Source organism: Orcinus orca, chromosome 7 (genome assembly GCF_937001465.1).
Source record: "Orcinus orca chromosome 7, mOrcOrc1.1, whole genome shotgun sequence".
Taxonomy (NCBI): Eukaryota; Metazoa; Chordata; class Mammalia; order Artiodactyla; family Delphinidae; genus Orcinus; species Orcinus orca.
The window spans coordinates 77594237-77612542 of record NC_064565.1 but is presented as its reverse complement, the minus strand read 5'-3'; the positions used below and the strand labels follow the sequence as shown (position 1 = coordinate 77612542).

The window sequence follows — 18306 nt, the reverse complement described above, 5'->3', positions numbered from 1 at the left end:
GTATATGGCTGATTAAGAAAAGTTCATTTCCTTCTACAAGTAATTTATGAAAAAAAGATTTTCAAAATACCACATTGTTATATTGTAAAGCATCAAATCAAAAGGCCTAAAAACTTAAAATTTACACTCTACCCTTAATCATGTCTCTCAATAGGTAGGTAGGTAGATAGATATAAAAACTACAGAGCGTTCTCTTTAAATGACATAATTATAAGGTTTAGAAATTAAAACTACATACCAACTTTTCTTCTCCATTGTTTTTTCCACTGATTTAACTAGCACTTTAGCATTTAGTACATATGAAAGGGAGAGACAACATTCATTGTGACCGGGAGAACACACCGCGTTCAACAAATATTTTACAAACAGATAAGGAGGGAAAAGTAGGTCAATATCCTGTGGCTAGGCAGAAGCAGCGTCAGCTTCCATCCAGAACTGAATTATATGATTAACCAGGCACAGCCTCCTGCTCTGACCTATGCACCTAGGATGCACAGGCACTGGGAGAAGAAAGAATTAGAGACACATCAACTGCTCCCCAGTCATTAGCAAGCTAGTTGGGGAAAAAAATTCTTAAGAGCAATATAACTAATAAAACAAGTGCTCACCTAGGGCAGATGATTCACCACAAAAAGAAGAAGTGAGAGCCTACCATCTATGTTTAGAGGTGAACTATTATCATGGTCTAGGAGGATTAGAGAAGGATGGCTGAAGAGCTGAAACTTGACCTTGAGGGTCCTTTTTGAGGATGAGCAGGATGTGATTAAGCGGAAAAGAACTTGAAAGCAAGAGATACAAGACATATTCAGAAGATGGTGTCTAGACAGAATGGCAGCAGAAGACAGCTGGTGTCGTGCCCTGCTGGGCCATGAAGCTGGAAGGAAAGGTAAGCTGAGGCAAGTCTGAGAGTGCGGGCTGAGGGGGTGGGAATGGGTGGGAGAGGAGAGGGAAGCATCACACAGCCTGCCTCATCTGTCTACACTTCTGTCATTACTGACATCAGTGCATCCAGAAGGCAACAAGTGTGATCCACAGTCACTGGTGATGGTCTGATGGAAAATAAAGTTGAGGACAGCCATTATAGATGATTGGGAGTCATCAATTTTTGAGCTGGCACAGAGACAACAAAAATTTTAAGGAGATTTATTTGATCAGGCAATAGTCTGAATTAGTTGGGAGAGTGACTAGAAGCAGGGAGTAGGATTGCTCTGTGCAGTTGTTCAGTTTGTGCACTGCATAAAAATGGGCCAGCCAAGAGGGAATATGGGGACTGACATCAAGTCAAGCTCCTGAGGGACTGGATTTGCCCTAAAGGACACCTTTTCCTACTTGCATAAATGCACTGTACAAGCTAGCAGTAGGGAATTCAGTTGGGGCACAGATCTAGAAGTTCAGGAATAAGAACGAGGGTAGAACTAATAGAAATGAAATGAGGATAAGTGCAAGAGAACTAACAGACAAATATATCATAAAAGGTGGGAAACTAATTTGATGGAGGGCGCAAGAGAGAGAGGAGGATTTAAGACTCATGTAGAGGCTCTCTCATCCAAATGCCTAATGATTGACAGTTTGGCTGGTTGTTTTTTTTTAAAGGTCAGTTAATGTTGGAAGTCATAAGTAAACGATACATACCTAAACCTATTATTTTAAATAAATCCTATAAAAATATATATTTTCCAATCTTTTTCTGTAGCGCTGAGGCCTTTTGAGTGTATGTCCACTGACTGTAGTACCCAGTGGTCTCTTGTAAAACATCCTCATGGCCTCATCCTCCAAGTCTACTTTCTTTAAAGAAGAGTGAGGCTGTAAAGACACCTGGGACGCAGTGCAGGGTGGACTGCACTACTCCTGACAAATGCTCGATAATCCCTCTGTGGGAAGACCATCTATCCCTGAACTGCTGAATTCAGGCGTATGGCCATAAAGGTTTCACGTCCGCCCTTCCCTCTGCCACTGGGATCAGCAATGTTCCAGAGGGCACAGCTCCATCAGACTATGCGCTGGAGTGAGGGCCAGGGCAACATGGGGCAGACCCCCACCTGACCTACAATGGCCACCCAGTGTGAGTGTGCATTACCGTTTGAGTCACTAAGATTCCCAGGTTCTACATAACCGCAAATGAATCTACCTATCCTGAATGACTAACAATATTAGTGGGAATACTTTTAGTTTATGATCCTCCAAATCCTTTAGTTATTTCAGTTACTCCTAAATCATTTTTAGAAACTTATGAGGTGGTTTACAAACAAACATTCACATGAATATTCATAGAAACAATTCTTTTTGCACGTATATTTTAAATCACTATATTAAATATAATAATAAGTACAATTGGCATAAACAGGCTTGGGAATAAACACAGTTGAGTCCACATAAGCATAGACTGGTAGGAACAAAAACTCAAGAGCACACTACAGGGTAGCCCTCTGACTCTGGGCATTTACTGTATCATGGACATCAGTTGATATATTTGACAAAGGAAAAGAACACCCACTAATCCAGCAAATCTGGAGGTCCCTAAGAGCTCACAGAGTTTTCTAAAGCCATGAGCCTCTAGACAATTAAAAGAATGAATAGTACTATCGTATTACCAGGTTAAAAATCTGGTTGGTTTCTCAAAACCATATCCAACTACCATATTTATTCTGTCCCAAATGTATAGTCAGAAGTGCCTAAGTCATTTAAGCAAGCACAAAAATAACACTTCAAACCCACAACCAGACACAGAGTCAAGAGTACAAGGTCACATCTCATTCCAATAACCTGCCTCTTAAAGATAGAAAGAATAAACACATAAGTTACTATTAAAAACTAAATTTGAGTTTCATACTTTAAAATTATGTACTTCTTTTAAAACTGTTGACAGAGATAAATGTTCCTCTCCAGGTTGCCCAGCAAAATCTGGGTGCTATTTTAGGTGGCCAAACAGTAAATCTATCCGTAATTTATACACTTTTAGAAATCTGATAGTCAGCCTTTTCAATAAAAATATGAACTTTTACGTAGAAATCATACTGATATATTTCAATAGACTATTGAGAGAAACACCATGTAAACACATGTACACCAGAAACCCCAGTGCAACCAACCACAGTTTAAATAACATATACCCACAATTTAACCCCAACTCCCTCATCAACACCATGCATGTAAAGCCTCCCTCCTCAGCATCAAATAGGATAATCATAACTTCTATACAGTTTTAATTCCAAAAAATAAAAAGCCACATCTGAAGGAAAAAAAGGCAGTAATACCATACCTACCCAAATAATTCTGCCCCCAGGCACTACTGGGATAGCTACCCACTCAGTCTTATTTTAACCAAGATAGGCTCTTGGGAAAAAAGGAATCCAAGACCAAACTCAAGGGGATAAAACAACAACAACAATATTAATTTGTAAAATATGAGATAAACTCAAATATAAATTTTGACTGAACCTTGACCTAAATCAATGTTCCCACTGTTTTGTTTTGTTTTTCTTTTAAGCTGTGAAATAAGCAGCCACGAGGACAAGATTACAAAATGGTTTAGTCTTATCATCAAATAAAATTTACTACAGGGTTAACCTGACACAACTTTTTATACCTCAGAGAATTAATACTTTGCTACCTGAAACTGAGTTATAGTTGAGAAGGAGATGAAGACAAATAAATCAACTTGCTTCTAGCAGGAGAGGAAAGCCAAGGCCCAAACCCTACGGAACCTGGACACCAAGGGACCAGGGGGAGATGAGACCAGAGCATGGGTCACCAAAGCCAAGTACGATGAGAAGCAGCAGAGGGTCAACAGCGTGTGTGTGTGTGTTCGGGGGGAGGAACGGAGGAAGGAGAAAGGATAAGTGTGTCATCAGGCCTAGAATCCATCTGTTAGGAGCTGAACTGTGTCACCCCCCTCCCCAAATTCATATGTTGAAGTCCTAACCCCCAGTACCTCAGAATGGGGCTGTACTTGGAGACAGGGCCTTTAAAGAGGTGATTAAGTTAAAATGAGGCCATAAGGGTGAGCCCTAATTCAACATGACTGGTGTCCTTATAAAAAGAGAAGACAGGGACACAGCCAACACAGACTGAGGGATGTGCATACGAGGCCCGGTGAGAAGGTGGCCATCTGCAAGCCAAGGAGAGAGGCCTCAAAGAAACCAAACCTGCTGACGCCTTGATCTTGGACTTCCAGCGTCCAGAATGGTGAGAAAATGTATTTCTGTTGCTTACGATACCCAGTTGTGGCATTTTGTCACGGCAGCCCACGCAGACTAATATACTGTCCTATAAGCCCTGGTAAGACTGGCTACTTCTCTCTTCCTCCACCGCTAAGCTTTTGACACAGCCTACCTTTTGACAGTTGCCACCCTTCCTAGGCACCCACAGCTCACTCGGCATGTGCCACTGAAACATCTTCAAGTAGAACGTCACCACCTGTTTGCTGCCCGCGAACTCCTTCCTTAAAACTCTCTCCTACTGTAAAGCAATTACACTCCAATAAAGATGTTAAAAAAAAAAAAGTAGGCAGGAGACCTAAACAGACACTTCACCAAAGATATATAGATAGCAAATAAGAAAAAAAACAAAACAGAAAAAAACTCTCTCCTGCCCTGGCTTCCCTCTGGCCACGTCTCCCTGGCTCTTCACTTCCCACCCCACCACTCCTTATTCTCCTTAGTGGCTTCTCCTTCCTCCACTTGTCACAAAATAAGGTCTCCCAGACTTCTATCACCCACCTTCCCTGCTTCTCCCTCCGCCCTCCAAGTGATCCTCACAACATCCACAGCTTCGACCACACCAAGATGCTGGTAGTCCCTCCATCCAGACCTCAGGCCCTGGCTTGTCCCTGAGCCCCAGCGTCTGCTGAACCTCCCTCTCTGCCTGGAGGCCCCACATCCCAAATGGAACCCACCCCCTTCAGCCTGTCTGTGACGACCATACCCAACATCACACAGACCAGAAACTTGGGAGTCATCCCAGACCACCACTTCCCCTGCCCCCTCCAATCCAGTCACTACATCCAGCCCACTGCTTAAAGAGGGGTACATCACAACAGTCACCACAATCATTGACCCAGTCAGCTCATTCTCAACAGCTACTATCAGAAAATAACCCAAAATAGAGAAAAGGTTATATGCACAAAAACGTTCATCACGGTATTATTATTTACAGCAGCAAAGTGGTGGAAGCAACCCAAATGCCCAATAAAAAAGAGGTGTTTCAGGAAATTACAGTGCTCAGTGGAATAACACAACTATAAAATGTATCTCGAAACTCACAGCAGCACAGAAAATACATGAACTCTATGATTACAATCATTCCAAAATATACACATAGAAAACTTGGAAAGGAATACTCAGAAATGACCATAGTTGATATTTTAAGAGTTAGTTAACTCAAGAAGAGTCTTTTTTAGTTCCACTTTCCAAACTTCCTGTAAAGTTTCTTCTTAAGATGATTTTTTAGTACAAAATATCCAAAAGGGAGTGTTAGTAATCTTGGACTTTCCGAGTTGCCTGGTTTCAGGATAAATGGGAATCTTACTACAGGATCCCCTTCAGCTGCCACGCTACCTTCATGTTACATCTGTTACAACATCCAAAACTAACTCCCACAAAATAACGTTCCCCCCTAAATCCTATTATACTTGTAGCCCTCAGTGTGAGATCCTAAAAATTAATTCTTTCAAGAAGTCCAACTGGACACATAAACAGCTGCAAAACTGCAGAAGTGGGCTCCCAGCATCTGCCATGGTCATTAACTGTTCTCGTAAGAAAAGATCACCACACACGAGCTGCTGCCAAGAGGGCAAGTGCAAAGCTGGAAGCGGAATCACAGAAGGTGAAGCCCCCGCTGCACCCAGGGTCTGACAGGCTCGCTGGCTGCCAGGTAAGGAAGGGGCACTTTCCCATCCAAGGAGAGAACTTGTCAACTCTTCCATCCCAGAGTCCATGAGATACGAAACAGGTCACCCCAAAGGATGTATAACGGCACATGTCTCCTGTAGCAGTTTACCTATACTTTTCTGTTTCTTTTTTCAATTGCAACAAACAGCAAGTATTAAGGTTGGGCTGACAGTTTTACCATTATTTCTCAACACCTGTGGCACGCACGTGTCAGCTAAACCCAACAGATTTCTCTTCCTCCATGTATTGGGGTATATGAAGTGAAACAGACAAGATGCAAGATCACGTCTGTACCTAGTGGGCTTGTGATAATACAGACCTTTTACAACTGCTGCCTTACTCAATAGTGGTACACATGTTGCTTCTAATTTAAAGTACTCTGCTGATGAATCCTTTTGAATAGTGAATACTAAATCCTAGTTATACCCATCCTATAAATCCAGATTTTACCCCAACTAAACTAGGCTTCCTTACAGCAGAGAAAGAATGCGCATAAATATTTATGTTCAAATTAGGCATTTGTGGTTGGAGATGAAGAACACTACAAACTATGGAATAAGGTATAGGAAGGTATCCCTTAATTTAAATCCCCTCTACTAGATTTTACATTCAACTGTGAAATCTCACTGAAATTAGCAATATTTCTCAAGTAAATAGCTGTTCTGTTGAGTAGCAACATGCTGTCATACTTTCTTTGAAATCCATGTCGGTATAATTTTGAGATACTTACAGAAAGCCACTGCTTAAAAATAAATTCCTGTAGATAAAACAAACTTAGCAGGAAAGCCCATTTCTCCACTCACAATTATTCAAGAAGAGGCACATGAAAGGAAAACTGGAAAGCTCACTGAACTTTTTAAAAGGTAACTGAAATCAATGGGCTTTTAAGGAAATGTGTCAAATTTGGCAAAGTTCTCTTTCTAAAAAATGTATTTTGGTAATTTTCCAGAATTCGGTTCTTTCGGTTTGGAAAACTTTAAAAATTTGGAGACATAACTAAATGGTAGCCACACAGATGACCCTCAGCAAAATAAGAGAAAAAATTCAACTTCAGTATCCCCTTAATCTCCCCTTCCTTTCAGTCTCCCAAGTCCCCCAAGATTCTTGGTGCTTTTAGGAAATCACAGACTCCCCTAGACTTTAGTGAGTTAGTAAGTTAATTCATGAATTCCAGGTATGAGTAAACAAAAGGCAACTTAATGTAGGTTTTTGAGGGTGAAAAGTTACATTTATTTTTACGATTAAAAATAAGAAATAAAATTTAGTCTTTACTTGGAATTGTAGCAATGTGTGCATCACTGCCATGTGACAAGCAAGTAAAGGAGAAAGATGGGGTATTGAAAGGAGTGGTTTTCAAGGGGAGGGGAGTAAAAGCAGACCAAAGAGAGTAACAGATGGCCAGAGGCACTCTCAGGGAGCAGAGCAAGAGACAACAAAGGGAAAATAATGACAGAAAAAGTAACATTCAAAGAAAGAAGAGTTTCACAAGGATCCACATCCCCATCTTCTAACTTCCTGGGATGCTTCTGCTGAAGACTTTTAAATACTGTTGCGTTCCTGCAACTGTAACCATAAATGGGAAACTACTCCACCTGCAAATACAATCAGAGCAGGGAGACCCCAGGCATGCCACCCTCTTCGGCTCCACTTTAGTGAACCGCTGAGGCAACTGCAGCCTGAGCTTTTTCATAAGATTTTTTGGTATCATTATTAGTTCAGAGCTAACATAACCAGATTACAGAAAATGCAGAAACTAAAGAGGGTTGTAAAAGTAAGTCATCCCTATCTACTACACTAACACAATCACTGTTAACATTTTGGTTTCTTTGCCATCTTTCTTCCTATATATTTTTCAGAGGAGAAACTAGAGCCCCGTATCAAATCACATATTATATACACTGCTTGGAATCAAACAGATCTGAATATCTGGTGGGGGAAGAGGAGGAAGAACTCCAGGAATCCATTTTCAGAAAAGACTGAGTAGCAACTCACATTTATACTGTGCGCTTGCTCTGTGCCTGACGTTGTTTATTCTATGGACATATGTGTGTTTACTCATTTAATCCTTATTACAATCCAAGGAAGAAGGCACTACTATTACCCAAATACCGCAGGTGAGAAAACGGAGGCAGAGACAGATTAAGCTATGTGGCCAAGGACATGGGCTGCTAAACAGTCAGGTTTCAAACCCAATACTTTCCCCAGAGCGCAGCCCAGCACCATTGCACCACACTGCTTCCCACTGAGCGAGGACTCACTGCCACGTAAGAGAACCGGGCTCTGATGCGCTTGCCCCAGGTGCAAAGCCTCGATGACCGATGCGCGATGCTCGGTGATTCTAGGTGGAATGAAGTGTGTGTAACTCAGACCAGACCCCTCCTCCCTCCCCACCCTTTTCACATCAGAGCCCTCAGTGTGTCTCTAGAGAAGGTGCCAGAAGGAAAGGGGAGAGAGAGGGCTGAGACACTGAAAGGGCCAAAGGTGGCCCCCCCTGCTCAAGAGCCCTCCCAGGAGGAGAGACAGGGCTTCTCCAGACCTCAGAGCAAGACCCAGTCCAATAGTACAGAACCCAGGACGTTGGTGTGCCCAGCAGCCACCAGTACTCAGGGCAATGGCAGCTCTCAAGGGGTAGAGGGAGGGTTGGGGGATGGGCAGTAGCCCCACTCAAGCCCCGTCACAGAGGCAGCGCACTCTTTACTTGGGCAGTTTCATTTGAGGAGGAAGGGGAACATACTAGCCAAAAATAAACATTTTCATGTCATCATACTTAAACACTACTAAATACCACTATTATGATGATTTACTAAGAAGTACCACTTTTTAAGTCCTTAATTACTAAAATTTCCATCAATCTATCATTAAGAGCAGAACTGCACCCCAGGGCTTCTGGGCCCGTTCTTCACTGCCTGGAAAGCTCTACCATCCTTCTCTTCCTGCAGCAGTACCAACTCACCCTTCAGGCAGCTGCATGAATGCCTGTTTCCTCAGACAGGCTCTCCCTCTACCCCCAATCCAAAGTCTCCCCTCCCCATCTTTCTTATTCTCACAGCATCCTGTCCTTTCCCTTCATAACAAATATCACAATTCATAAATATGGCATAAATATCTATGTTCACTTCCGCAATGTCTCTCTCCCCTCACATTCCATGAAGACAGAAACACAATTGCTCTGCTCACCATTAAAGACTCAGTGCCTAGTACAGTGCCTGGCACACACTAGGCACCCCAACATTTGATGAATGAATACATGAATGCATTAAAGAAACAAAAAACACCTCCACCTCCCCTTACTTCTAAAAGTATCATATATAATTTTTAAATTACGGTGAGTTATGACATTTCCATTACAGGTTTGTTATTTTACGCTCTATTAGAAACACCACGCGACTCCAGGCTCCTATAGCAAACACAGGTTGAAATGTGATCAATCAAGAACCCATCGGGGCTTCCCTGGCAGCGCAGTGGTTGAGAGTCCGCCTGCCGATGCAGGGGACACTGATTCGTGCCCCGGTCCGGGAAGATCCCACATGCCGCAGAGCGGCTGGGCCCGTGAGCCATGGCCGCTGAGTCTGTGCATCCAGAGCCTGTGCTCCGCAACGGGAGAGGCCACAACAGTGAGAGGCCCGCATACCACCAAAAAAAAAAAAAAAAAATAGAACCCATCAATAAACAAATACAAAATCAATCCTCATTCCTGTATACCAGCAACACCAATCAGAAATGTGTTAAACAATTCCGCTCACAATGACCATAAAAACCATAAAGCACCATGGCACAAGTCTAACAGAAGACGTGAAAGAGTTTTTACACATAAATTATAAAATTTCATTGAAGGACATAAAAGACCTAAATCAATAGAGAAGTATATCAGGTTGCAGACCAGAAGCCATGAGACCATAAAGATCTCAATTCTCTCTAAATTTTTATGTAAACTGAATGCAATTCCAATAACACAAAATTTTTGAAAAATAAACAAGTCACATGCTTGGAGAATATATGTGCAAGTTAACCTCTGTGGAGGGAGCGAGAAGAACGTGATGTGCGTTTGACTCATCAACTGACACAAATATGGAAAACGGCATTCTGTGTGAATTCCAGTAATTTAACTATTATGGGTATGCAATGTTACTTCCAATGTTTTGACTCTTTCAAATATTTTCTCCATTTTAAGTTGTGAAACAGTAAATGCTACAAGTTCAGGAAAGCTGGGTTGTGAGAGATGCGTAGGGGTAATAGGTAGAGAGGGGCTTCCAGGGCGAAGGAAAGATCCAGGAAAAAAATAAGGTAAAAAAGCAGAAGACATGTTTCAGAGAGAACCAAGTATGGCTCACAGAGAACACATATTCCCACAGAAAGCCAGACAGTGATGGGTCTAAAAACGGTACAATGAAGGGACTACAGCAGTATTATCTACACAATGATCCTGCCAAAAAGTGGGACACCGGTCACATAAGTTGGGACATGTGCATACCCTATCTCCCTCTTGGAGATCCACAGTGCACGGTCACAAATAAAAGTCCGCCTTCTGTAAAGAAGAAACTTATTTTTTTAAGTTTATTTAAAGAAACTTGTTTAAAATGTTGTTTAACCAACACCTACTTGCCCAAGGAACGTTTTTTTACAGTAACGTGTACAAACTTTTCATGGAACAACCCACTTCGGGAAATGTTGTATTCTAGTAAACCAGCCTTTTAAAGGTCTGAACCAGAATAGAGGTTTAAGGATTTGAAAATAAAAGGCAACAATCAACCAAACACTGTAACTGATTAGATGGATGTAAGAGTCACAGAAAATAGAGAAGTCGGTGAGGCTTCTGAAATCCAAAGTCAAGATGATGATAAGAATGCTATTAGCACAGTTACATCAAAGACGGTCAACTATTAGGTAATGGGCACTAAGCGTGGATTTTGATGGGTTTGGAGAGACAGTGAGATATTCCCCTAGAAAGAAAACTGAGCAAGAAGTTAAAAGCCTTGGAGCCCGGTGCCAGATCTGACCCTGGTCAACCTTTTGAGCCTGAGCAGTTCTCAGATACAAGTAAGTAGTTATGATGGTGGCCTAAAGGCCCTTTCAACTTCATCACTCTACCATTCCAAAAATTAAACATTTGAAGTCAAAATACCAATACAGTCAAGTTCTACCTTTAAAGGAGGTGTGAAATGTTTAAATATAGGATACAAATAAACAATTCAAGAATCTGAATATATGAGTTTAAATATATATGGATGAGAGGTTTTTAAGAGATTATGCAATTATAGATGTTGAAGAGAGAGCCCCAAAACCTACTAAAGCTATAAAGTCTAACTCCAGCCCCCTCCTCCAATGTCACAGAATACTTAGTATTCTGCTTCTGCAGAAAGCAGATTCCTGAATCTGACCCAATGTGGCAGTTCATATATTTTTATGAATACCTCTCAACAGCCTGAAGAGTTCAAGCAAGTGAGAACTCTTTGCGAGACAGCTCCCCACATCAGGGGTAAATCAAAACTGTAGTCTACTTATTACAACTGTAAGCAGACTGCATGAGGAATGCAAAAAAAAAAACGAGCCATGCAAATTGGCCTAGGCCCAATGTTTATAAAAATTAAACTTTTCCTAAAAGCATTTAGGCAGGGACTCTAAAATGAATAAAATAGTGATGATCCCTTTGAAGCCCTTTCAGAGGAAAGAACGAGCAGCTAGGACCTGGGCCTATTTGCAACCTGAACGTTGCAAATAGCGCTTCAGAGTCTAATAATATAGAATTTAAAAGGAAGCAGCACTGAGGGAGGAGAGAGAAGGTGCACAGTGGCAAAAGTAAGTGGGGCCAGCAGGAGGTTTTCAATCAAGGTTTTTGGTTTCTTTTTAATTTTGGGGTTGAAGTGTGCAGAAAATGCTTTCACAAAACCAGTGAAAATGAGCAGGCAAATAATATGCACACACACAATAATGAAACCAGTAACGAATAACCTGGTTCGTTCCATTGTCCTTTCAATGCAATTTTCTGAAGTCTCTTCAAGGATGCTGAATTCTTTTTTTTTTTTATGAGTTTAAAAACTTGTACAATTTTGAATTGTATTTTCATTTCAACACAGCAAAATGAAGCCATCTGTGTAACTTCAAAGCATCTTGAGTCCAGGCAGGATTGATCAGAAAGTCCCTGGAAAGCAGAGACCTGGTCTCCTCCTGCCTCTCCAAGCTATCTAGGAAAGCCAGGCACCTGGTATTTTTAGAAGCTCAGCATTGTTGTTTATCTGATAAGCAAAGGAAGGATGTCAATTTTCACTTATCTCCAGACCTCAATTTCAAAAACTGCCTATCTTGGACGAGTATAAATTCTATACTAATTCTTTTCTTCCTTGCCTTGTCCAAAGTCTTATCCCCTAAGTTCCAGCTCTGCAGTGGTGCTCCCACCAATTCATCCACATGCATCAGACCCTGAGCTCTGACTGGATGACCAGCAGCATACTGTGCTTGAAAAGCCTGGAGACCAGAGATCAGACAAACCCCCTGAAAATCCCCAGAAGGCCAGCAGATTCCCACAGAAAAGGCAGTGACCAGGAGAGGGTGAGAAAGACAACCAGGCAGGGCTGGCTCCTTGCTCTCCCACCGGCAGGTTGAATCTTGTTTCACCACATCCCCCTCACTTGGGGGAGGAGAATAATGCAGGGTTGCCAAGCACAAGACCCAGAAAAAAAAAGAGCAACTCAGAAGCATTTGAACCAGATCCTCAGCCCTGGTCCAACCAAGGACACACGCAGGAACCCCGACTCCAGGGGACAAAGGAAGAGAGAGACTGTCAGGGTGGGCTCACTCTCTAACTCTGTAAAACTCACTCCTTAAAGTGGCCCAGAGCTTCCAAGAACACTGTCCCACAAGGCAGCACGTTGTTCTGTAAAGCACACAGTCTTGGGCTTGATCTCTACTAGCCCTGGGCACGTTACCCAACTCTCCCAACTACAGACATCTCCTACTGAAGGAGAGCAATGAGGCTTAAATGAAACAGGCTATGGAGAGAACCCAGGACGCAGCATGACACAGCGCAGCACCCACTACTTACTGACAGCAGCACGAATGTCATGTAACAAAATATAATTCTTTGGGGACTTGGCATTTCTTGTCCACTATGCAAATATGCCTGAAGTCTATGAACAGCCTTAGTGGGGTTGAATCAACAGCCATGCTGAACCAGGATGAGGAAGGTTGGGACGCTGGCAGGTGGGGAGGGAAGAAAGCAGGAGGACACCAAGGATTTGCTGTACACCAGGGCCGACCATGTAATTCAACACCTTCTCCCATGGAGTGGTACTTTATACACCCTCAGGGTCCAAAAAAGGATCCTCTCCTCTCTCCTCGAGCAAAGAATTCACCAGAAAGAGGCTTCCTAACATCCCAACCAATCCAGCCTTCAGAGGCAGGTGTTCAGAGACCTGACCCCTTTAGCACCATCAGAGGTTGTGGGAAATAAAACCAAGGACAAAGAAGGAACAGGCATTGTTTGGGTTCCTCCCACTCTCACGCTTTTGTCGCAGTAGCATGTGTTGGCGTGGCCTTGGTCACCACGGCTGTCACAGTCATCTCACCAACATCCACTCTCTGGGCACACTGCGCTGCCCTGCTACATCCTTTGATACACAATGGATTTCCTTTGCTGCTTTTTAATGCCTAGCCTTGCATCAACTGTGTGCTTAATACAATACAAATTGATGAAGACACTGGCAACTGAAAAGAAACCTATGACAGGTTAGAAGAGCATCCTTCATCCTTCTCAGCTGGTAAGTTGGAAAGTGCTCCCTGTTAGAACTCAGCAGACCACGTGTGTGCATCCCCTCTAAATATCCAATGGATGAGAATCTAATGGCCTCAGGAGACAGAAGTTACTGCACCTACACTACAGTCTCTGAAGACCCCAAATGATGTCTTGGCTTGAAATAATTAAAAAGTAACAGTAGAACTTTCAGTCTTCATAGTCTTATCTTAGGAACAAAAAAACCAATATTGACTTTTCCATTTGCCCGGGAGCATTCTGAGAAATCCATAAATAATCGATGATGACGCCAAGTGTTCGAATCCACTCTGCTCCTGCACTCGGCGGTCACCCCTGGGTCAAGGTCAGGAGACTCCTGCCTGGCACCATACTCCATTCCACCCCAAGGACGGATACCACTTCCATTCCACTTGCACGTGGATGCCTAAGCTTGTTCACTTCCCCTGTGGGGAAAAGATGAGCACAGAAATCCTGTGGAATGTGTGTTCCCACAGAGCTCAGAAATGTGATGATGTCAGAGGATATTGTAAAGAAAGACCCTTGACACTTCCCTAAGGAAGAATGTCTTCTGTAAAAGGCGACTGCCAGGACAAAAAGCATGTGCTGGGAAAATCTACGGCCTGCTGCTGTGTATGACTCCAATTCTGATGTCCCACTTCCTCTTTATAATCACATTCCTTCCCTCCTTATTCCTCTTCTAAAAAGACACTCTGGCATTGGGTCTCAGTAAAGAAGCAAAGTGCAGTGTTCTAATAAAGGCTGGGAGATAAAAAGGGCTAAAATAGATTTCAATAAATATCAAATGACTATAAGGCTACTCCATTCCACCACTTTTAAATGTCCCCTCACCCCGAAAAAACACTTATTTTTAAACATTGGCAGCCTAACTTTTTAAAGTTTCATTCTCTTAAAGTTTATTCACACAGGCCATCAAACAGCAAAGCTTTTGAACAATAATACAGTTTGAAAAGTTGCGATGTCACTAATCTAGCCTTCCAAACCTATCTCACAGTGGTTTTTGAAAAAATCAATTATGATAATATATGCAAAAGTGATTTGCAATCTGCAAAGGGCTAATCACATAATCAAACTGCTGTCATTCCTAGTATTAAAAGATATCATACCATACAGTGTGGACCTTGGAATCAGAGATCGGAATTCAAATCTCACCTCTACCCCTTACTAGTTACCTACACAACTAGGCAAGTTACCAAACTCCCTGGGCCTCAGTTTCAACTGTAAAATGGAGATAATACCCACTTTACCAAGTTGTTGTGAGGGTTAATAAAATAATGTGTGTAAAATCCTTTTCACACAGTAAATACTAAATGACAGTTTTAACTACTGTTAGGCTGTTTAATTAAAATCCAAAGGTCCAGCTATTGAAAATAGCAGAAGGGAGGGGGACAAGAGAAGAATCTCACCCAAAAGGAGGACAAATGTTAAAAACCTTTAACATCCTACATTCTGAGGATTCCCCTCTTGGCCCACTCCTACCCCCCACTCCTTCCCCACCGTTGTCGGAAGCTCCTCGTTGCTTTGCATAACCGCGAAGCAACCAGGGAGAGTCAGTCTTTACCTCCAGGCTTGACAAAGTGATGATTCATCCCATCCCGTGAAGAGGGTGCAGTTTGCAGCCAGCCTCATCACACATGGGGAATCCATCCGACGGCCTGCAGCCAGAGACCAACTATTTAAGAGGCTTCCCCATCCATGTCTTTGGTAGCAGTAATCTTATGCTTTGCATTTTGTTAATGTATATTGCAATGAGTACTCGGGAGGAATCCAATTGTGCTATATTTTACAAAACAATTCACAACATAAACGAAAAGTCCAAAATGGCAAGACAACGATAACGAAGGAAGTCTCCCTCTGTTCGCTGCCCATGACACAATGTTTTGCCAGGCAGTGTGTTAGTTATAATGACAAACAGCTTGACGGTTGGACAACATCCCACCTCAACTGCACATCATAATGGCTCTGGAGGACAAATCCCACTGTTTTCCAGCCTGGCCTGAAAATCTGACCACATCCTCCAAGAAAAAGACAAACCCTCACGGTAGCTGGTACAGCTCTTTTCCATTACCGCTTAGTGGGCAGGAAACATTTTTTTTCCCCAGGAGTAAGCTCTTCATTCCCCTTCTAAGATTAAGAGACTTTCAAACTTGGTTGTCTTAAAATGAATAGCCAACGCGGTGGTTCACCGGTGGGCCCTCAGACTTGTCGAAGAAGCAGCTCTAGGTCATTTCCCAGCCCTGCCTCAGCCAGACTACTACAGCTAAATGTCTCCTCAACTATCACCACAGTAATTCTAACCTTCAGCCCAGCTTTGGGATCCTTCCACCAGTGTCCCATAGGCACAAACCATGAATGCCTGGAAATGTCAGCCTCCTCCCAAAACGGTTTTGCTTGGAATACTCCATTCAAAAAACACTCATCATTCAATCCACCCTGGCTCCCTCCCGAGGTCAACCAGTCCTCCTGGGCTTCTTGATTCCAATCTAGGAAAGGGTCACTTAACATATGCCCAACACATTACATTCAATTCTACCTCCCCCTAAAAATAATTCCCATTCACCATAGTGGCAACTGTTCCCTTTCCTAGTCCAGATGACCCACATTAGGGGAGTGAAAGCACAGAAGTCACGACTCCTCAACTGAAAACCCAAAGGGTGGTGTGTATGATGTGTTTTCTGGGAAAGACTGTAAAGGGTTTTTCAATTCAGTGTTACCTAATCTGATTCATTTATTTAGCAATGTCTAATTTTCTAGTGGTTTCCCCCCCAAACATTCCTGGAAAATTGTTTTACTCTATTACAACGGAGAAAATTATTCTATGTCAAAATCAATGCTATAAAATCTGCTTCCTACCCATTCAAGCCAATATCTACTAGCTACAAACACGGATCCACAGGCACATACATACACACAAATACCCTGATTTATAGCCCAAAAAAAAGTCTTCTTCCACTGTAATTAAGAAGATTTGATTTCAGCAAACTAACACTGAGAGCGCCTATAAGTCAGGGAAGTACACAACTTGTTGAAGCAATAAACGCTCGGCCGCAGCCTGAACAAAGCATTACAAATAAGCTCCAGAAACCCACACAGCAAGCCCTTGGACAAAATGCTGTGTGTTTGTAATCAACTCTCCACTGCACTCACATCACCCACTCCCCGACCCTCTGCCCCGGCCCGGCAAGAACCCTCCAGGACTCCCGTTCCTAATCTGGTTTCCATTCCAGCCCCGCCCCCTCCCCTTCCCTCTCTAGGACCGTGAATCAATCCCATACCGGGCAGGAAACGAGACCCAAGGCAGCCCCCTCCGCTGCGGCGGAACAAAGGAGCATAGCTCAGCTGCACGCGCAGGATGCCCCGTCGGGTCCTGGGCCCCTTCTCCCCCGCCGCTGGGGCACGCCGCACCTGAACCCCACTCCCCAGGACGCCCCATTGTTCTCCCTCCGCTTTCCTTCCCGGAGGAGGCCACCCCGTGTCCTTCCATAGAATCAGGGGGCCAGGAAACAGCTGTGGGCCAGAGAGATGGAGGGGTGTGGGTGAACACCAGGAAGACCTGAATTCCACTTTGCCCACAGGTACGAAGGGGATGGGGCAAAGTAAGAATAACTTAGTTTAGCGCCCTCTACTCTCCCACCCGCCCCCGAAGCAACTGCGGAGTCGCGACCACCCTGCCCGACCTCCAGCGTGCGCGGTTCTCGCCGCAGCGCCGCCTGGCCCCGAGGAGAGACCGCAGACGCCGCTGACCCGTGTCCCGCGAGCTGCGGCGGGGCCACGGGGACCCCGGGCACAAAGGACCGAGCGGGCAGGGCAGGGGAGAGAAGGAAAGCGCTCGCACTACCTCGCCGGACGCCACTCCGCCTCCTTGTCGTCCTCCCTCTCCGGGCGCGCTCCGGGACGCTGGCCCTCCGCGAGGCTGCGGGGCTCCCGCGCAGTTGCTCGCCAGACGCTGCTGGCGGACGCTGCCGGCGGACGCTGCCCAGCGGCTGCCTGCCCCTCGCGCCCGCGCTCCCACACCACCGCGACGCGCAGCGCCCGGGTCTCCAGTGCGCGCCCGGCTGCAGAGTGCGCTGCCGTTGCAAAGTGCTGCGCTGCGGCTGGAGGCGCCCGGCCACTCCCCTCTACCCCGAGGGCGGAGGGGCCGGCCGAGGGGCGGGGGCGGCGACCTCGCAGCTTGGGATTCGCCCCTCTGAGCGCCGGCAGGACCGGGAGCCGCCGCCTCCCAGCCGACTCACCTCCAGCCGCCCGGTGCCGGCGGCACAGCGCCCCCCGGTGAGCGCGGGTGCAGCCTCCGCCCCCGGGGCCAGCCTGGATGGGGCAAGGAGTGGAAAAGAGGAGGAAGGAGAGGCGTCCCTCCCAGCCCCACGGAAGGCACAGCCCTTCTACCTTTCTCACTCCCGGATTTATTAACATCAAACGACAAATACAATAACTGGAGAGGCAAGCCAGGGGGAGCGGGCCGGGGCGGAGGGGGTGAGGAAGGGGGCCGCGGGGAATCTGGAACCCAACCTGTGGGCAGATGTCAGCAGAGAGTGGGAGTGTTCTCAATTGTTCCTTCTCCCTTAGACCAAAAAAAGTTTGGATACCCAGGAATATCGGAAAATATTAATTTGACCGAAAGGGAAAAGAGTGTACTGAGTGGCAAAGTGTGCTTTT

At 44.5% G+C, this 18306-nt stretch overlaps 1 protein-coding gene across 4 annotated transcripts in view; it reads right to left on the bottom strand.

The window, feature by feature from the left end:
* MYO1B (myosin IB) overlaps positions 1-17822 on the bottom strand; it is a 182646-nt gene extending 164824 nt beyond the window's left edge. The window contains exon 1 of one of the 4 annotated variants that reach the window (XM_033400313.2): positions 17492-17822. The gene's annotated coding sequence lies outside the window, so the exon portion shown is untranslated. The remainder of the gene's footprint in view (positions 1-17491) is intronic. The other 3 variants (XM_004276947.3, XM_033400310.2, XM_033400312.2) reach the window with 3 other exon arrangements.
* Between the last annotated feature and the right edge of the window lie 484 nt (positions 17823-18306).